A 13,579-nucleotide genomic window follows, 5' to 3' on the forward strand; every position below is an offset into this window, starting at 1 on the left:
GTGCGATGTCAGCCTCACATTTTATTCGAAGTGCTGTAGTTAAGTTGGATAAAACATCCACGTAGTTAGCCAATCATTTGTTGGATAATTCTCATCACCACATTATAGCTTGTATCCTAGAATCTTTTTTTTTTTTTACAGCAGCGTATTTTGTTTAATATTTTTAATATTAATGTGCTTTGTTTTGAATTTTAAAAAAAAAAATGGTTATAACGAAAATATATATCGACAGATGGAGACAGATATATAGATTTAGATATATACAAAATCCTTAGTTAGATAACCCACGATTAGATTAAACACAAACTGATATCATAGTAAATCACGACTTACTCTGTTTTTCTTTCTTCTTTGCACCTCTTATTCAAGACCTTTTCCAACTTACGACAAAAGTTTGAATTTTCTGAACGGCTGACTGTACCTAGAAACTTGATGAAAATTATGTTTTGATACATCAAATTTTACATAACAATCTGCAACTTTAACTTCATAATATTTAATTGCTATATTTCTGCCTCAGGAATTGTATACTTGTCCTAAATTGTATTAGAAAGTGTTTGAAAATATGATTACACTATGTAACACAAATGTTGTTCCTGGATAGTATGTGTTATTTCTTCATTACTTATGTTGTAAAAGTACAGAAAATGGTCATTATTCTCTTTAAACTTTGCTTTTATGACCTGGATAATGACATTCAGAAATTAATTAAAGGTCTGAATAAAGAAACATATGAAACAAGATTAACATGTATTTATACTAAAGTTATACCAAATGAACAAAAATGTTTAGAAGTGAGTAGTTTTTTTTTGAGAGTTGCGACTTTAATGTAAATCACGTTCACGTATCATCCCACAAATATAGTCTCTCATCATGTTTTCTTTATACACTCGTTGGTAACGGCGTTCAAAGTCCAGTATATCTTAGTGGAAGCACTCGCCTGTATCCTCTGAGTATGCTCCCATGGTTTCATTGAACTTATCAAGATGAGCGTCAAGGTTATGGACTTTCATGGACATCCTGCAGCTCATTTTGACGTTGTCTTCACGAGAGCCTCAACCCGTTTCACATAATTTTCGGCCTTTTGACTTCCCAAGAATCCTTTTACCACCGCTGCAAAGACAAATCTGCCCAACCTATTTTATCCTTCCTACTGAGCATTTTGGGGAATTATGTGCACTTTAGGATCTTCTTTACTTGTGGTCCAATGAAGACACCAGCTATGACCTTTGCCTCAAACGGCTTAGGAAAGAAGTCTAGAAGGTAGTTGAAGGCTGCATAATCCTTATCAAAAGCTGTGATAATTTGTTTCATAAGACTCAATTTTATGTGTAATGGTGGGAACAACATCTTTTGGAGATCCACTAGTGGCTCACACTTGACTTTGTGCCTCCCTACAGTGAACTCAGTTCGTTAAACTAAACTAAACTAACGTGGCAGGGGTTCAGTTTAGAGAGAGAGAAATCCGAAGAGTTCTCTCTCCAACTGGGGTGTTCAGGAACTTTATAGTTCCTCTTCGTCCCCTTACGTGAGAAATGTTTTAAAATATCCATGGAGTTTTTACTTTATTTTTAACATTTCAAAAATATTTGTGAGTGAGAGGAAGGACGGGAGAACTGGACGAAAGCAGCGAAAGTGAAGTGAGCCAGACTTTGGCTCGAGGATGGAGAACCCTAGCGGCTGGCGAATTGGTTTTTTAAAATTTACTGTAATTGATTAGATACCCTTGACTGGGTAAACGGCCCTTTTCAGAATGAGGCTGGGACCTACAGGTCCGATGCCAGAGATTTTGCTGTGGGGGGAAACGGGAGTACCCCGAGAAAACCCACTTTCACGGCCTGGGCGCCGAATAGTCTACCCAGACCGTGCCCGGAAGTAGCTGGGAAAGAAAAAAAAAACAACAACACAAAATTAATAAAAAAACAAAAAAAAAAAAACTGATGAACTACGTTGATGGTGTACATGAAAACTGTTAGCTGCAGTCTTGTAGATCGGGTGGCAACTTCATCATGAACTTGTTTCCACACTTGAAGCCCATTGGTGCAACTGAGAAACGTGGCCTTGGTGGTGGAACTACTGGCTGTTCTTCGGTGAGTTGTTCTTCGCTGGTCTGTGATGCTTTGTTTCTTCTCGAGATTTTGGTTTGAGTTTTCTGCGTGGAGGTAGATTGTTTTTCAGTTTGTGCTGTCGCGTCGATGGTTATCTTCGTAATGGTTTGAGTCTGGCTAGTCGTTGAGTTCTGTGGAACTGGGATTGAAGTCTGGCAGGAACTGTCCTTTTTCTTTCTTGAATTACTGCAACTTGGCGTGTTGCCAACAATGGGTGTTGTCTTCTTCTGAGTTGGGTTGTCTGAATCCGTCTTCGTGTTTCTTTTAATACTGTCTGGAATCGGCGGTATTTTGGTATTTTCCTGTTGGAAGATTTCCGTTGGTTGTTTACGATATCTGGGTGCTTGGTTTGAACCATTCTTGAGTGGTCGTCGATGTGGGCGTTCGGCTCTAAAATGAAATATATGATAATAGCAGCCATCTCGTAAAATACAGTCGGCACTGTACTTCGATGTTGTCACTATCTTCATGAAGTGTGTGGGATGATTACTGTTCTTAGAATAAATTCGATGAACTGCGTATACCTTGGCTTGTATTTGGGGTTCTATGGTTTGTCTAATTTCTTCAGGTTGAATTGATGGGTCGACGCCCCTGAGGAATACAGAAAAAAGATTGACTGGACTTTTCGTTGGGGAACAACTTACTTTAAATTCAGTGTTCCATGGCTGGCACAGATAGGTTTGGTCTGCAATAGTGGCTGGTTGGATGAGGATTCCTCCCCGGCGTAAAATACGGGTCCTGGACGGTTCGATGGTTGCCCCAGGCTTGGCTCGGGCGATCAACGTGGCGACTTGGTACGGCGTGAGGTTCGGCGGTAAGCCGTCGACGATTACAGGCGGCACTAACGGCCTGACTGGCGAGGATGAACGTTTCGTTTTGAATAGCATATTGGCACGTCTGACTTGCTCGGTGGCTAGCTCAGGTCTCCAAAAAAAAATGAAACCTCAGTTCGTTGTGGCCAGTTCTTCCTTTTATAGTACGCTGTGGTTTCCCTGCTGTCCCAAAGGGAAAGAGAACAGGAAAACTTGGTAAAGGTTTCTTAGAGACCCATCAGGAATGCCACCATTTTCAAGCCTTCGATAACTTCCCAGCCATACTCATAATACTTCAAGGCAGATGCTGTTACAGAGTACTTTTTTGCTATTGTCGTGATAAGTTAGCCACATACATAGCAGAATGCATCTGGAGAATGCTTGCAGCTTCCTGATGCCATCTCTGGTGAAATCAAATAGTTCTATGTGTTCACTCAGGCAGCTTAAACTCAACTAAAGTGGTGAGCCCCTGTATATATATTACTATGAAAATTTCTATACAATTCTAAAAGGTTCTTGAAAGTTCTCGTAAGTTCTACTACATTCTTAAATTCTTGTAAGTTCGAGAAAATTCTCTATCAGCTAATCAGCACTGAAGTTATCTGGAATGTTTTGGAAAGTGGGTAAATTTGAAAAATTCTCTACCCAGGACACAAGAGCAAAGTTTGAATAGGGAAAAAATGATCTTTTTCATTTACTTTAGGTATAAGCAATTGGGAAATAACACTTTCTGCCCACGAACAAGGAAAAGTGAAAATTTTGTTCATAGTGTTATTTTTTGTTTGTTTACAATCAACTTTATGTTTATTTAGACATATACTACTGTTTATAAATTAATAGTGTGCTACATTCATGAACCAGAAAATGATAAACTTAAACTACATCAAGAAATAAAGAATAAAGTGAACATTATATAGTTATACATCTGCGAGTTATGTCTGAATATAACAATATGAAAAAAATATTCATAAATAATTTTAGGTATCTAAAACTGTACATGAAAGAAATTCTTTCAACCACTTTAAATTTTTCTAAAATAATAATAAAAATCTAAAGTGTTTTAACGTAACAAATTCAAATTTAAAGGTTTAATGAATAATTTTCCCGATTGTTTTTTTTTTTTAATTTCGCACAAAGCTACTCGAGAGCTATCGGTGCTAGCCGTCCCTAATTTTGCAGTGTAAGATTAGAGGGAAGGCAGCTAGTCATCACCACCCACTGCCATCTCTTGGGCTACTCTTTTACCAACGAAAAGTGGGATTGATGGTACATTATAACTCCCCCACGACTGAAAGGACGAGCATGTTTAGCGCGACATGGATGCGAACCCGCGACCCTCAGATTACGATTCGTACGCCTTAACACGCTTGGCCATGCCGGGCTTTCCCGATTGATAAATTATGAATAAAGACAAAAATTGAAATACTATTCTGCAATACTTAGCCACCTTCATTATTGGGTGAAACTACCCCTAATTATCACATTTAAAATTTGTCAATAAAAATTGAAAATTATCAAGAAGAATTTTCAATGAAGGAAAGATAAAATAGAGCTAGCAGATTCACGTTAGCAAACTTTATCAAAATTATAATGCAAAATAAGTAGTCACTCTGAGACAAACACTTACCCACTCTGGCATTCTACCCAAAATATTTTTGGTGTACTCCTTTTCATTCAGATTTTTACGATTCTCTTCATATATCTCTGCATAAGATAAACATGTTTGATTTACGTAGAGATAATACATAGTGCCCATACATTATTCACCCCATTATAGACCTTTATAAATTCATTTTCGGAGCTATCTTAAAACGGTTTGAGGCATTTAATAACACAACTCAAGAAATGTTTTCTTTATTTCGCAAAACATCCATCTATGGGCACAATGGCGACAGTGAAGAAGAAAGTGATGTATGTGCTGTGGATGTGGGAAATCAAATTACCGAGACTGCTTGAAGTGTATGTAGGCTGCACCTCAGCTTGAGGATATGTAGCCCTATGTGTTCATACAGCATGATGGGCACGGCCACACTAGGGATTAGATGTGCACAGGTTCCTCAATGAAAAGTTTCTCATTGGATTAAAAGAGGTGGACCTATTCCGTGGCCACCTCATTCCCCGAATATCACGCCTCTGGGTTTTTTTGTGCGGCTACATAGAGGACAAAGTGTATGCAAAGAAGGTTAATAATATCACAGATTTAAGACACCGGATTGAAGGGACTTTATTTTCCATCACGCAAAACATGCTTCTTAATGTTTGGAACGAAATCATCTACCGCCTTGATGTTTTTCGTGTTACCAATGGGACTGACGTGGAAGTTTAAGGAATTTTTGACTGAACTGTAGCAATTTACTTAATTAAAATAAATTTTTCTTCAATTGTGTTATTAATTGCCGCAAATCGTTTTAAGATAGCTTTTATAATAGAAAATTTATAAAGGCTTATAATAAGATGAATATTCTATAAAAACCCTTATTTTTCTGATGTTATGAATCAGCTTAGGATAAAACTCTTTATTAAATAAAAAGAAATCATCAGATTTATACCTTATAACAGGTTATAAAATATAGTTAAGTGTGAAGCTATGTGTAACAACGATAAGGATGCCTGTTTCAATTTTCAAAACTGACTTTCAACTCTTCCGAACCAATGAAAATCGCATTATTATAATAGGATAATTTTAATCCTTTTTCTGAAGTATAGTAATGTAGTTGTGTATATTATGAAGAATTGCTCGAATAATGTCTTATTCTACATTACTAATGGTACATTTTTCTATTCAGTACTTAGAAAAATGAAAATAGAACATTTACTTTAGTAATAATATTAACTTAATATTTTATAGATCAATAAAGTGTGAACGGTAACTTACCATTGCTCTGCAACGAAACTGCACCGCTAGCGTCTACGTTCATAATTATCATAATTACGAGCACAACCAGAGCTGCAAATAGAACTTTCATGTTGAGTGTTCAAAATTTTTTTGTTTTCATGAACATTTCAGGCGAGAAACACCTTTTTTGTACCAGTCATTTAACACAAAATTGAACTAATTTTTAATTACCCTATAATTAAAAGAGCTTTGTTGATGTTTTCACCAATCGGTCGTTACTCTTTTATTATTGGAGGAAACTATGTTTAGTTACAACTAATAACGGACAATTATACAAACAAATACACCTCCTCCCATACAATAAGATCACGTGACTCAAACTGTTTCCATGTAATTTCAATCCTTATGGATGCTTCACTCTGTTATATTTCGTTATACATATTACAGGCTAGAAGAGTTGTTTGTAGATACGTCCAATGGGGGAAAATATAATACAGGTTGATAATGCGTGTAATTGAAACTCACGAATTATAAAAAAAATGCTAAAATTAAACATTTCTGAAGATAGCGTTTACTGAAGAAATGGTTCATTAAACTTTAAAACAAAATCAAATTAAATTGTTTTTGTGTAGCTACTAATGCACTTGCGAAAATAGTCACGACTTAGATTTGATACTTCTTTGTGATTCATCTCCTTTTCATCTTTCTTATATTTCTAATATATCTGACATTTAGTTCCTTACACAACTATATTATATTATACAATTATATATGTAATTTTGAAACATATTAAATAAGTGTGTATGAAAGTGTATAAAAAATAACCTCATTTGCGAGTTGGATGAACTGTTAACCCACCGGACTTTATAAAGGTTATATATATTTCTATATACACTGCTGGTCAAAATCTTAAGACCAATGAGCATAAAGAAAAAATACGCATTTTGCGTTGATAGAATCAACCACTTATTTGAGTAGAGCTTCGAAAGATGAAAATAAGAAAATATTTTTTTTAAATAAGCATTTAATAGGGAAAATGCGAACACTATGAAATTAGGTTAGATGCTAGCTGGTCAAAAGTTTAAGACCATATCAAAAAGAAGTCCTAGACAGGGTAGAAAAACCTAAAAGGGGTCTCAGTAGTGAGTTGCACGGCCGTCATGGCGAATAATTTCAAACATTCGCTTTGGCATGGTCGATATAAGCGTTTGCAGAAGACTGTCTTGAATGTTATTCGAAGTGGTGAAGATGGTTCACGAAGATCATGCACTGTATGAAATTAACGTCAATTTGTAAAGACTATCTTTGCCATCCAATCCCAAACATTTTAGTGTGGTTCAGTTCGGGCGAACACGCTGGCTGGTCCAAAAGAATCACGTTATTCGCCGTGAAAAGTCCTTTGTCCTGCGGGCATTGTGGATTGCAGCGTTGTCCTGCTGAAAGATCCAGTCATTTCTACACAAGCGAGGGCTTTAAGTCAATAAGGATGCTCTCTCCTTGTAGACAGTTGCTGTTTGGAGCCCACATATAACCTGATGCTCCATTGTTCCATGGAAGGAGAGAGCACTCCAGATCATGATGGAACCTCCTCACTGTGTCGTGAAAATGTCTCTGGTGTGATATCCTTATCGTGACAATAACGTTGGAAACCATCTGAACCTTTTAGGTTAAATTGTTCTCATCAGAGAACAAAACCTTCTTCGTCTTTTCTACGTACCATGTTTGGTGCTTCTCAGCAAAGTTTAACCGAGCTTTTTCGTGGTGTGAAACGAGGCTTGGTCTTCAAAGACGTTTGCGGTTTTTAAAGCCTTTCTCTTGTAGATACCGTCTTATTGTTCTTGAGCTGCAGTTTGTGTCCGTAAGGACCATAATGTGGTTCGACGATTGACTGGTGTCTTGCCGGATAACCAGTTGAATTCTCCTGCTTAATGCCAGCTATATTTTCTTGGACCGACCACTTGAAATTCTCGTTCCGTATCCCTGAAGATCTGTTATGAAATTTGCAACAGCAGTTTAACTGCGCCCACTCTCACCAGCGATGGCACGTTAAGAAAGACCTTGCTATTGCAGTTCGACAATCGTGCCACGTTCAAATTTTGTCATTTTTTTAACCTTTGCCATGTGTTTACCCAATGTAACACAAGAGATATCAGTGGGAGATGTTGACAACGCTAATGCTTGGACACAAATGTCTAAATTTCGTTACGTGTTTATCGATTAACGCTTCGTTACAGTATGGTCTTGAACTTTTCATCATCCAGTATATAGGTTAATTTCGAAGTATTTACATTTTCCCTATTAAATGCTAAAAGGTCGGTGGGCTCAGTAGATGGCTTGATGTGGCTTTGCTTTAAGAAATCACAAACACACACACAGAAGCTAACATTTTCTTTCTCTTTTCTTATTTTCATCTTTCGAAGCGCTACTCAAGTAAGTGGTTGAGTCTAACAACGCAAAATGCATATTTTTTTCTTTATGTTCATTGGCCTAAAGATTTTGGCCAGTCATGTATAAAACACATTTAACAGTCAAAAATTAAAACTGTTGCATTTAGTTGTCAACCTCACAACAAGGAATATTTGGCAATGCAAGATGGCTAGACTATTTGACATGTGATATTGAAGTCACTGGTTCCAATCTATATTATATCAACCAAATTCTCCCTTTATAATTTTTTTTCTTTCTAATGCATTAGTTTCAGAATAAATTTTGTAGTACACTTAGCAATCTTATTTCAGTCCCCGCTTTTCTACAGCTTCATAGCACATTATTTATTATTCGCTTCACACCTTTAGAATAAATATTATTTTAACTACTGATTATGAAATGCTGGGAAAATACTGGTTTATTTAACTCAAGACAGAAACATTACGTGTGGCAGTGTAGAATTAATAACATGTATTTAATTGTGTTATTAATATAATGGTTGTAGGAGTTAATGTTAACACACTTATTAAACATTACATAAGTTTAGAAGGAACATGATTGATTTGGTTTGACTTTCGCGCAAAGAGACACGATGGCCATTTGCGCTAGCCGTCCCGAATGTAGTAGTGTAAAACTGGAGAGAAAGCAGATAGTCATTACCACCCACTAAAAGCTCTCGGGATACCCTTGTACGAAGAAAAAGTAAGATTGACCGAAACGTTATAAAGAACTCACTTATGAAAGGGCGAGCATGAGAAGGGAGGTACGTAAATGAAAGTTTGTTTGCTTGTTGTTAAGCACAAGACTACACAGTGGTCTGAAAATCGGAAGTTTTTAGCATTCAGACTGCATAGCTCCTGGAAGCATCGATTATAGATTGTAAGATGAAACATTATTGAACTAGAACACAAATTTGCGAAATATGGATCTGTACCTAATCTATCATTGATTTTCTATGTATGATATTAGAGATATCCTGTTAAATTCCAATGCTCTGTCCACGTGTTTCATGATAAAATATTTTCGATTACGCTTGAAATTCCATACCGTGTATTAATATGCCACGATACCAAGTTTAAAGTTTATATTCATAGCAGGTTTTGTATTTTGCATTGGAGCTTCTGTATCGACCATGTTACTACCTAGGGTAGAAGTACTTTAATCCTCTTTTTGGTTCAGAACTTTCTAAATAACACGTTTCATGAGTCAGTGTACCATTTGTTGCTTTAACATAATAACAGCTTATAGATAATTCCATTCCAGAGCTCGTCGCGTATATTCAGCAAGTTTTGGAGTACAAGTGTTCGTGTGCTTCATGTACGGAGACGCTACTATGTAAATTAACTACAATTCCAACGGGATATTAAGTAGTCATGCACTCTCTCTTTCACAATCTCCTTGACCTATATCGTTTCGGTATATGATAATTTTGACATTAACTTTCATATCACTTAAAATACAAATAACTGTGTACGCCTACTGATAGTGGACAAAAACAGAATTACCTGTACAAATGAGGGACACCAATAAAATTAAATACAGAGGAAACCATCAGGTGTTGCTCCTCTGATAATTAAGCAAATAACGTTACAGCATGCATAGTGGTCATGTCTAAGAATGCTGGTCAGGGCTGGTTGCCTATAATAACGACTAACATGGCTGAAAAAGGAAACACCATTAACTTTGAAAGAAGAGTGCTTGTTAGAGCGCGTTTGGTGGAAGCTTCAGTGATCAAGACAGCTCAATTTGCTGATGTTTCGCAAAAAAGATGTCAAAGGTGATGTCAGCATGGTACTATGAGGTAAAGACATAATCTGAAATTCATAAAAGTAAGCGGAAGCGCATACACGAGGATCACGATGTCCAAGCATTAATTAGAACTGCAAGAAAAAACAGATGAGCCACAGAGATGACATGTCCGAAAATTTCGGTATAGAGTAAGAGAATCTAGTTTAATCAAAAATGATTACCCAGAACTGCAAAGAACAGGATACAATAATGTGATGATGAATAAACCGTTCATCACACTTCGCAATGGACGATTGCGCATCCAGTGATATAAAAAAAATCAGACTGTGGTTTAATCTGTAGAAATGTCATATGGTCATATGAATTATTCTTCTTCGTGTTATTGACAAATAGACGAATACATATGCAGCACCAATCTAAAACCCCTAAACCTATGAGTGCTTAGTTCCAACTAAGTAGGGTTCTCGTGATTCCATAATGTTGTGAGGTTATTTTCCTAGAATGATTAGGTGCATTCATCTCCCAAGAAAATGGCAATGGCAGTTGTTACTCATGTAACTGAATGATCATCTTCATCCCATGTAATGAGCTACTTATCTGTGGGGGACCAGTAAGGACAAGTGGTTTGGGCGCTCGACTTCTAATCTGAAGGTCACGGGTTTGATTCCCGACACACCCAAAAATACTCACCCTTTCAGCGGTATGTGTGTTATAACGTTCAGTCAATCCCACTACTTTGCTAAAAACGTTGAAACTTATACGAACATAATAGTTCTTATGGATATTAGTTGGAAAGTTGCTATTTTAAAAGAACCAGTTTTGATGACATGCTTTGATGATCAAGAAACTAACAAACTATGATGGATGTGTGCTATGAGAGGCATATTTTGCTCAGTTTAAAATAATTTCGAGTATTATTGGGTTCAACAGTAACAAATAGAACTAGAAATTATTTTCAACTGAGCTTGATATACCTCTCACAGAACCTATTCATCTCAGTTTTTTCAGTTTCTTATTTGGAAGATGTTGCCAAACTAGTCACCTGATTTGGAAGGGTCATGGCTGAAGTATTCTAGGAAGTTCCTGAAGTCACATATGGCACAGTAGTTACGATAATAGGTTCTCCTATTTCTTATTTAATAGTAATTGGTGCTAAATAATTGAACTATTGGGCAGTTATAAAAATAGGTATTCATAGCTAGATTCCTGAGTTCACCATTTCTTTTCCAAATGTTTTATTTTGTCATTGAATTATTTTTGTGCTTCTTGAATTTTGTAATTACGCCAATTCTGTAATTCATTGATATTTATTTGTACATTGTGCTTCTTCAATCTTGTAATTGAAAGTCCTTGTGCAGCTTCAGTACGTTTAATGAGATGAATGAATATACTTTTGTTCTTAATTCTTCTTTAAATGTCACATCTCTTTCTTTTAACTCCTCTTTCAATATCTAACACTTATCTCTTAACATTGTTATAGTTTTTGTATTTTTCTTTTCATTTTAAATTTGTATGTTATTCTTCTAACTGTTTGTATTTTCCTCTTGTTATTCTTTGAATTATTTATAAAATCTTTTCTTTTACTTCACTCCTCAAATTTTCTACCTTGTCTCATTCTTTTCGTCTTTTAATTTTCTCGCTCTATTTATTTTTGGCATCGTGTTACGGCTTCATCATTTCTAGCAAAATTTTGATCTCACTCCATGTTTGGTCTCTCAGGTTGAGTAAGGTCGGATTCTTTTGAGTAAGTTTATGTAACTTGTTAGCTATAAATTACAGCTATAACCAAAACGCAATCTAGAGTTTTATTCTTTTTTTTCTTTTCGTTAAATTTTACACAAGATAGATCAGTTACTTTAACAAACAATTAACAAGACAAATTATTTTTCTCTACTATGTGAATAGAATACTTTGTGATAATTTCACTTTTATTATCCCCCACATACATTATTAATTGCTTAATTCTAGAGCTAGCACAAATTTTATTTTTAATGCAAGTTTACACTGCTATTGAAAAAAGAACATTCCATACAATGATAAATATTATTATAATAAATCACTCAATTTAACCAGTGAGAAACTCATAAAGCTCTTACAAAATGATCCAATAACTTCATTACTGTAAATAGACGTTAATTCATAGCGACTGACCCACAATAGGTATGATTCATAAATGATCACCTCAAGAAATTTTCATAAATATTGTTTCAAAGTTACCTCAACAAGCTCTTGCTCTATATAAACTAAATCATTATGCTCGCATTAAATTTAAACAGTTATTTATGTCTAACAAGGTGATCGTCTGGAATTTCAGTCAAAGATCTATTTTTTCATAAAAATAATCTCACTTCTGACATAACTATTGTAATGTGATTTTGGATTATTTAAGAAAAGTAATACGTACTCAAGTTTGTCTAATGATAACAAAATAGTGTTTTCTTCTTTAAACGTTTTACAGGCAACTTTCACCTATTCTTGTAGGCTTAAGTACACAAATAACATTACATCAGAAATATGTTGATTTTCAAACAATAAAAGGTTGAGTTATTACGTCACAAAAAAGTTTTTACTATTTTTTTCCTTTGAGATGAGCATTACAAAAATGTTTCATAACTGTTCATCATGTAAACTAAATATAAGTCTATTCAAGTGCGATTTAATACTTATTTTTAATACACAATTTTAACTGATAAAGAAATATTAAAAACTTTATGTATCACTTATGACAGTCTTCACCTTCAACTCATAAACAAGTCATAATGAAACTTTTTGTAAGTTTGTTTGAATTTCGTGCAAAGCTACACCAGGGTTATCTGCAATAAACGTTCCAAATTTAGGAATGTGATACTAGAAAAAGGCAGCTGGTCATCACCAGTCACTGCCGATTTTTAGGCTACTCTTTTAGTAACGAATAATGTGATTGGCCATTGAAGTATAATGCTCTCATGGCTGATAGGGCGAGCATGTTTGGAGTGACGGAGTTTTGAACCCGGGACTCGTAGATTACGAGTGAAGTGCCTTAAACATCTGGCCATGCCGGGTCGAATTTTTCTTTGTTAGACCTGCTTTATGTCCTCTGTTCTGGGTTTCTTTCAAATATATTTTAGTGTTCATATATCTTCCCTGGAATAAATACAAAAGTGTAAAATCATTATTTTCTGTAAGAATATTTTAAAATGTTTGTAGTTTCAAATAGCGTAAAGTGTTATATAACGGTTATACTTTTCACTAATTATTTATATATAAATGTAAGAACTTTCATATTCAATAAAAAATACCACAGCAATAAATATATATTGTAAATTATATTATTAATTATATTATTAATTTTTAATATTTATTCTGTTTTCGGAAAATATTAAACATCAACTTTAGGTTTTCTTCTATTTTAAATTATTTACTTTTTCGAAAATATATGGTTTTCACTAAGCACAGTTGTATTTAGAATTTAAGGATAGGCCACGAAAAAATTACTGCCATGTTTGATCTGTTACTCTATGATACTTACATAATCATCATAAATAAGAATTTTCATATTTAATAGTTAGAAGGTAGAACTTTATGCAATCAATACAATTTCTAACCTATACAAAACTGAAGTGCGATTCGTTTCTCGAAATAGCAATACTGTATGTATGTTTTCTTAT

The 13,579-nt window shown here is 35.0% G+C and overlaps 1 long non-coding RNA gene across 1 annotated transcript; it reads right to left on the minus strand.

Moving 5' to 3' along the window:
- Nucleotides 1-329: 329 nt before the first annotated feature.
- LOC143227380 (uncharacterized) lies at nucleotides 330-5,894 on the minus strand. The gene is made up of 3 exons (XR_013014992.1): nucleotides 5,796-5,894; nucleotides 4,548-4,624; nucleotides 330-428 (listed from the first exon to the last, which is right to left on the minus strand). It is a non-coding gene; the product is annotated as an uncharacterized LOC143227380 (long non-coding RNA).
- Nucleotides 5,895-13,579: the final 7,685 nt, after the last annotated feature.

Source organism: Tachypleus tridentatus, chromosome 9 (genome assembly GCF_004210375.1).
Source record: "Tachypleus tridentatus isolate NWPU-2018 chromosome 9, ASM421037v1, whole genome shotgun sequence".
Classification (NCBI taxonomy): Eukaryota; Metazoa; Arthropoda; class Merostomata; order Xiphosura; family Limulidae; genus Tachypleus; species Tachypleus tridentatus.